Here is a 5,730-nt window from a genome sequence, read left to right as displayed (position 1 = left end):
GCTTAGCGATCCAAGAGCGTTCCAGACGAAGCCGGCGACGAACTGCGGAGAAGAACCAGCGAAGACGACGATCCAGAAGGGAGAAGCCGCCATCGAGGAAGAAGCTCCGGGAGATCGCTGCCGGGAAGAAGAAGGAGAACTTCGGAGAAGAGCCGCTGCTGAAGGGGATCTTCGAAGAAGCTCGGCCGCAGAAGAAGAAGCTCGACGAGGAACCGCTGCGGAAGAAATTTCGTGGAAGAACCTCGGCCAGCAAGGAGAAGATTTGCATAGCTCCGCCCCCTTCGGGAAAGAGCTATCGAAGATCCTCCCCAAGCGACAGGAACAGCTGGAAGAAGCCATGGCCTCAACCAGCAACCCTGCCACCCAGAAGGAGAAGGCTGATGGACCAGGTGAGCCGGCCCAGGCCAGGACATCTCCTCCTGAAGCCTCCTCAAGCCAACAGGCCACCAGGAAGCCGAACCAGGCTGCTCCAACCCTGGAGCCCTGGATGAAGCAGACGGTGGCCCTGAAGCTCAAGGAGGTGGACGGGAGAGTGCCGGACATGACGGAAGAAGTGTTCTGCCAGAAGATGCTCCTGGATCAGGGCTTCGCTAAGCCGGAGACCATCAGTATCCAGGCCTTCATGACCGGGATGTTCTTCGTGACCTTCGCTTCGATCAACATCTGCAGAAGGTACTGGGAGATGGTGAAAGCGGCGAGGCCTGAATCCCCTTTCTCTCGCTTTGTGGGCAACTGCCCTGTCCAAAGAGAGGAAAGGCGGGTGACGGTCTCAATGCGGAACCCACACACCCCCGGCAAAGACATCACCACGCTCCTGAAGCGGTTCTGCACAGTGGTGAGGGAACCCACCCACATCCTGAACGGACTCGGCTTCTGGACTGGCAAGTGGTCGGTAATCGTCCGACTGAACAAGGATTCGAGCGCGGAAGACGGCCTCCAGCACCTGCCCCAGTCATTCTCGCTGGGCAACTCCTACGGCCTCATCTATTACCCGGACATGCCGCAGATCTGCAGGAGATGCAGCAAGAAGGGTCATTCGGTGAAGGACTGCAAGGAGGACGCCTGCAAGAACTGCCGGGTAACAGGACACGAGACCAAAGACTGCCCGAAACGGACAATGTGCAACCTCTGCGGACAAGCAGCCCACTCTTACAAGGACTGCCCGAAGAGGGATCGATCCTGGGCAACTGTAGCAGCGAAAGCTCCAGCCAGAGGGAACCCCGCCCCAGCCAGAGCTCCAGCGGCACAGAAGACCGGGAAAAAGAAGGATGGTAAGAAGACGACAGTCCCTCCCCCCCCTCTCCCGGCCCTCCCTCGCCCTACCCTTCCCACCCTCCCTCGCCCGGCCCTCCCCACCCCCCCGTCCCCAACCCCTGTCACCCCCACTGAGGCTCTCACCTTCTCCTACCCACCCATCTCAGTGGTCCTGTCACCTGCACCTCTCCCAACCCAGCCTCCCTTCTCCCCAGCTCCAGCAGCACTAACATCTTCCCCTCCAGCTGCTGGAGTCCTCTCCCTGGAGGATTTTCCCCCTCTTGTCTCCTCAGGTGCCATCCAGAGGAAGAGAAAGGTGAGGGACAGCCCAGCTGCTGAGTCCTCAAAGAGACAAGTCGTGGAAATCTGCGAAGATTCCCTTGCGCAGCAGGAGGAAATGGAGCAGATGGTGGAGGAACTCGTGTCTGAACCTGAGGTCATCGACTTCACAACAGACATCCAGGTGGCTACAATCCTGGAACAATTTTTGTCAGAGGGCCTGCTGGATCTTCCGGACCCGCCAGGCTCCAGAGAGGAGGATCCGCCCGACCGGACTGGTAACTAAGGTGTATCGTTTGCACTAACCTTCTTTATTCTCCCCCATGGCTGCTAAACTTAACATCTTTAGCCTCAATGTGAGGAGTGTTAGAGATAGGACTAGATGTCAGATGGTGCTAACTTTTCTTTCCAAGCAGTCGAGTGATGTATTTATGCTGCAGGAATGTACTCTCCCCTCTTCCAGGTCATACCATCATCTGGCCAGGCAGTGGACCCATGGCCCGTCCTACTGGTCTGGTGGGGGCGACTGTAAGTCTGCAGGGGTTGCCATCCTGATTAGGGGAAGCGTATTTACTGTTGACTCTGTCCAGGAGCTCGTCTGCGGCCGCTTGTTGGTCGTAGACGGTTCCTGGGCGGGAGAGCCGATTAGGCTCATCAACGTGTACGCTCCCCCTATGAAGGCTGAGCGCCTGGAACTATTCCAGACCCTGCGGACCCAGCTCGCCACCACTAGGGCAGTGGTGATGGCCGGGGACTTCAACTGCCCCATCGAAGAGGATGGACGAAGTTCCGGCACTTCAATCAAGCTGGATGTCAGTTCCAAACTGCTTATCGAGATGGTAACCGAAGCATCCTTGCAGGACGTTGTGGGCTCCATGGGGATCGGCTCTGTGAACTATTCATGGAGCCGACCCGATGGCTCACTTCGTTCTCGGATTGACTTTGTGTTCACCTCCCGGGCAGTCAAGCAGCATGGGCACTCCATGGTCCCCTGCTTCTTCTCTGACCACAGGGCCATTCTCTTCCAGGGTGCCATCGGCCACGGTTTTCCTCCCGGCCCTGGCTCCTGGAAGCTGAATTGTGCCCTGCTGGAAAGAGAAGAGGTACTGGCGGAACTTAGAGACGCCTATATTGTTTGGAGGAATGATAAAGTTTTCTTTGACAAAACCTGTGACTGGTGGGAATATGTTAAAGTTGAATTTCGTTGTTTCTTTCAGGCAAAAAGTCGTCAACAGGCGTGTGAGAGGAAGAGAGACTTCAGAGAGATGCAGCGTCAGCTGCGATCCCTGCAAGACCTCCTTCAATGCGGCTGGGACGTCAGGAAGGAGCTGGAGGAAGCCAAAAAGGGCCTGAAAAGGCACTTTGAGGAGGAATCCAAGCGAATTGTCTTTCGTTCCAAGGTGGAGAACCTGGAGAAGGGTGAGAAATGTAACTCGTTCTTTTTCAGGAAACTCCATGCCGGCCACACGCCCCTGAAGGAACTCCGAGATGAGACCGGAAACATGCATTCTGGGAAGAAGGAGGTGATGGGAGTCGTCACAGACTACTACCGAAGCCTCTACTCCCGGAAAACCACTGACCCCGAAGCCGCCGATAAATTCCTGTCAGGTATCACTAATCATCTTGATCCTGCAGGTACGGAGGCTATGGACGTACCCCTGACGGTGGAGGAACTGCTCTCTGCCGCTAAATCCTTCAGACCCGGCAGGACCCCGGGCAGTGATGGTCTCCCAGCAGAGCTCTATGTAGCGCTGGGGGACTTGATCTGTCCGGACCTGCTGGAGCTCTATGAGGAGATGGTGGTGGAGGGTAGAATGCCACCGTCCTTGAGAGAAGGCATGATCACGATCTTGTATAAGCGGAAGGGGGAGAGATGTGACCTGAAAAACTGGCGTCCCATCTCTCTCCTGAACGTGGACTACAAGATCCTCGCCAAAGTATTGACCAACAGACTGAAGGTTGTCATCGGACAGATCATCGGATCGGACCAAACCTGCGGCATTCCTGGCCGTAGGGTGGCCGACAGTCTTGCCCTGGTGAGGGACACGGTGCATTACATGCAAAGCCGCCGTACACACGCGGCCCTGGTCAGTCTGGATCAGGAGAAGGCTTTTGACCGGGTCTCTCACGAATTCATGGGTAAGGCTCTGCGTAGGCTGCGGCTTGGCAGGTTGTTCTGTTTGTATGTTAACCTGATGTATTGCGACATTTACAGCTCGGTGCTGGTGAACGGCTGGAAGACTGACCCCTTTCCTGTATCGTCGGGGGTTAGACAAGGCTGTCCTCTTTCACCTCTCCTTTTTGTTTGTGTTATAGAGCTCTTCGCAGAGGCTATCCGGCAGAATGGAGAGATCAGAGGGATCACCGCACCAGGTCCAGGACACTTCGAGGTCAAATGCTCGCTGTACATGGACGACGTGACCGTCTTCTGCGCTGACCAGAGTTCGGTGACTGCACTCGTCCAGACCTGTGAGGAGTTCGGACGCGCTTCAGGGGCAAAAGTCAACTGCGGGAAGTCGGAAGCCATGCTCTTCGGAAAGTGGTACCTGCCTTCTCCTGCCTCCTTCCCGTTTACTATCAAGCCGGACTTCATCAAAATTCTGGGAGTCTGGTTCGGTAAGGAAGGTGCAGCCCTAAAGTCGTGGGAAGAACGCTTGGCCAAAGTCAACCAAAGGATCGGACTGTGGAGCCTCAGACAACTCACTATTGAGGGCAAAGCAATGGTCCTGCGTAACGAAGTCTTGCCTGTGCTACAATACACTGCACAGGCATGGCCCCCTCTTGCCACCGTCTCGAGGGCCATTACCAGGACTGTGTTTCGCTTCATCTGGGGCTCGAAAATGGACAGAGTAAAGCGGACTGTTATGTACAAGGAGCCCCGCAAAGGTGGGAAGGGTATACCCGACATTCCCACTCTGCTGCGGATCGCTTTTGTATGTGACTGTGTTCGTAGGACTCTGAGGACAGCAAACGGCTCTGCGGGCAAGGCCATGTCCCGCTACTTCCTCCTTCCCCTCTGGCGAGGTTTTGGCTGGGACAAGTGGGACAGCTCCTTCCCTTACAACTGGCACGCTCCCTGGTTCTACGGAGATGTCGTCCGGTTCGTGAGGGAGCATCAACTGGAGGGTCTTAAGCCCGACTTGTGGAAACCTAAGACGATCCACAAGCACATCAGAGCAAAGGACTCACTGGAGTCTGTTCCAGGGCTTCATGCCGACACGTTGGAGACTGTTTGGACTAACGTGTCATCTGGCAGGTTGACCAACGGGCACAAGGACATTTCATGGATGGCCATCCAGGGAGGACTGCCTCTTAGGTCATTCATGCATGCCCGCAACCTGTGCAAGACCCGGTACTGCCCCAGGTGCCCCTTCACGGAGGAAACATCTTTGCACATTTTCTGGCAGTGCCCCTTTGCACAGGGTCTGTTGAAAGCCTTGGAACATGAACTCAAGGACTCAGTACCCAGGAACAGACTGTCGTACCGCTCGGTACTTTATGGACTATTTCCTGGGAATACCACGGATGGAGCAATCCAGGAAGCCTGGCGCCTTATGAACTGCTTTAAGGACGCTATATGGTTCGCCAGGAACCGTCTGATTTTGCGGAGAGAGAGTGTGTCCGTCCAGGACTGCCGCAGGCTGATCCACAGCCTGCTCAGAGACTATTCCACCTGGGACAGCCCGGACGTCGATGAGGAAGAGGACTGATACTCCCCTTCCCCCCACCCTCCCTTCTTGTGTGTTGTCTTTCAATAAAGCTTCGGGCCTGTGATTTCCCCCTTCCCTATCCCCTCCTACCCACTCCCCTATCCCATCACTTGTCTGTAATGCTTTGTTGTTTGGCTTTAGTGAATGCAAGAATGTTAGTGTAGCATGTGGTGTAATGTATAGCATAGGCTAGCCTGTACTGTGTATTATACTGTCATGTTATGTTTGACGACTGTTATTATTTATTATTTGCTGCTTCATGGCTTGCGCTGCGTCGCAGTAATGTTTGTATGATGACGATTGATTGTCAATAAAGCATTTTTCAATCAAAAAATCTGTTCTTATCAGTTTAATATCTGATACGTCCCCTATCTGGGGACCATATATTAAATGGATTTTTAGAACAGGGAGATGGAAATAGAGCTTGCTCTGTCCACTCCACGCATTGACCTGGTATTGCAGTATTTCCAGGACCGGTGCACCCTTC

At 54.7% G+C, this 5,730-nt stretch overlaps 1 pseudogene; it reads left to right on the top strand.

Moving 5' to 3' along the window:
* Window positions 1-5,555: 5,555 nt before the first annotated feature.
* Window positions 5,556-5,730, top strand: LOC142653746 (U2 spliceosomal RNA; annotated as a pseudogene).

The sequence above is a fragment of the Rhinoderma darwinii genome, chromosome 5 (assembly GCF_050947455.1).
Source record: "Rhinoderma darwinii isolate aRhiDar2 chromosome 5, aRhiDar2.hap1, whole genome shotgun sequence".
Classification (NCBI taxonomy): domain Eukaryota; kingdom Metazoa; phylum Chordata; class Amphibia; order Anura; family Rhinodermatidae; genus Rhinoderma; species Rhinoderma darwinii.
Note: the sequence above shows the minus strand (reverse complement) of the source record. Positions and strands in the feature narration are given on the sequence as shown.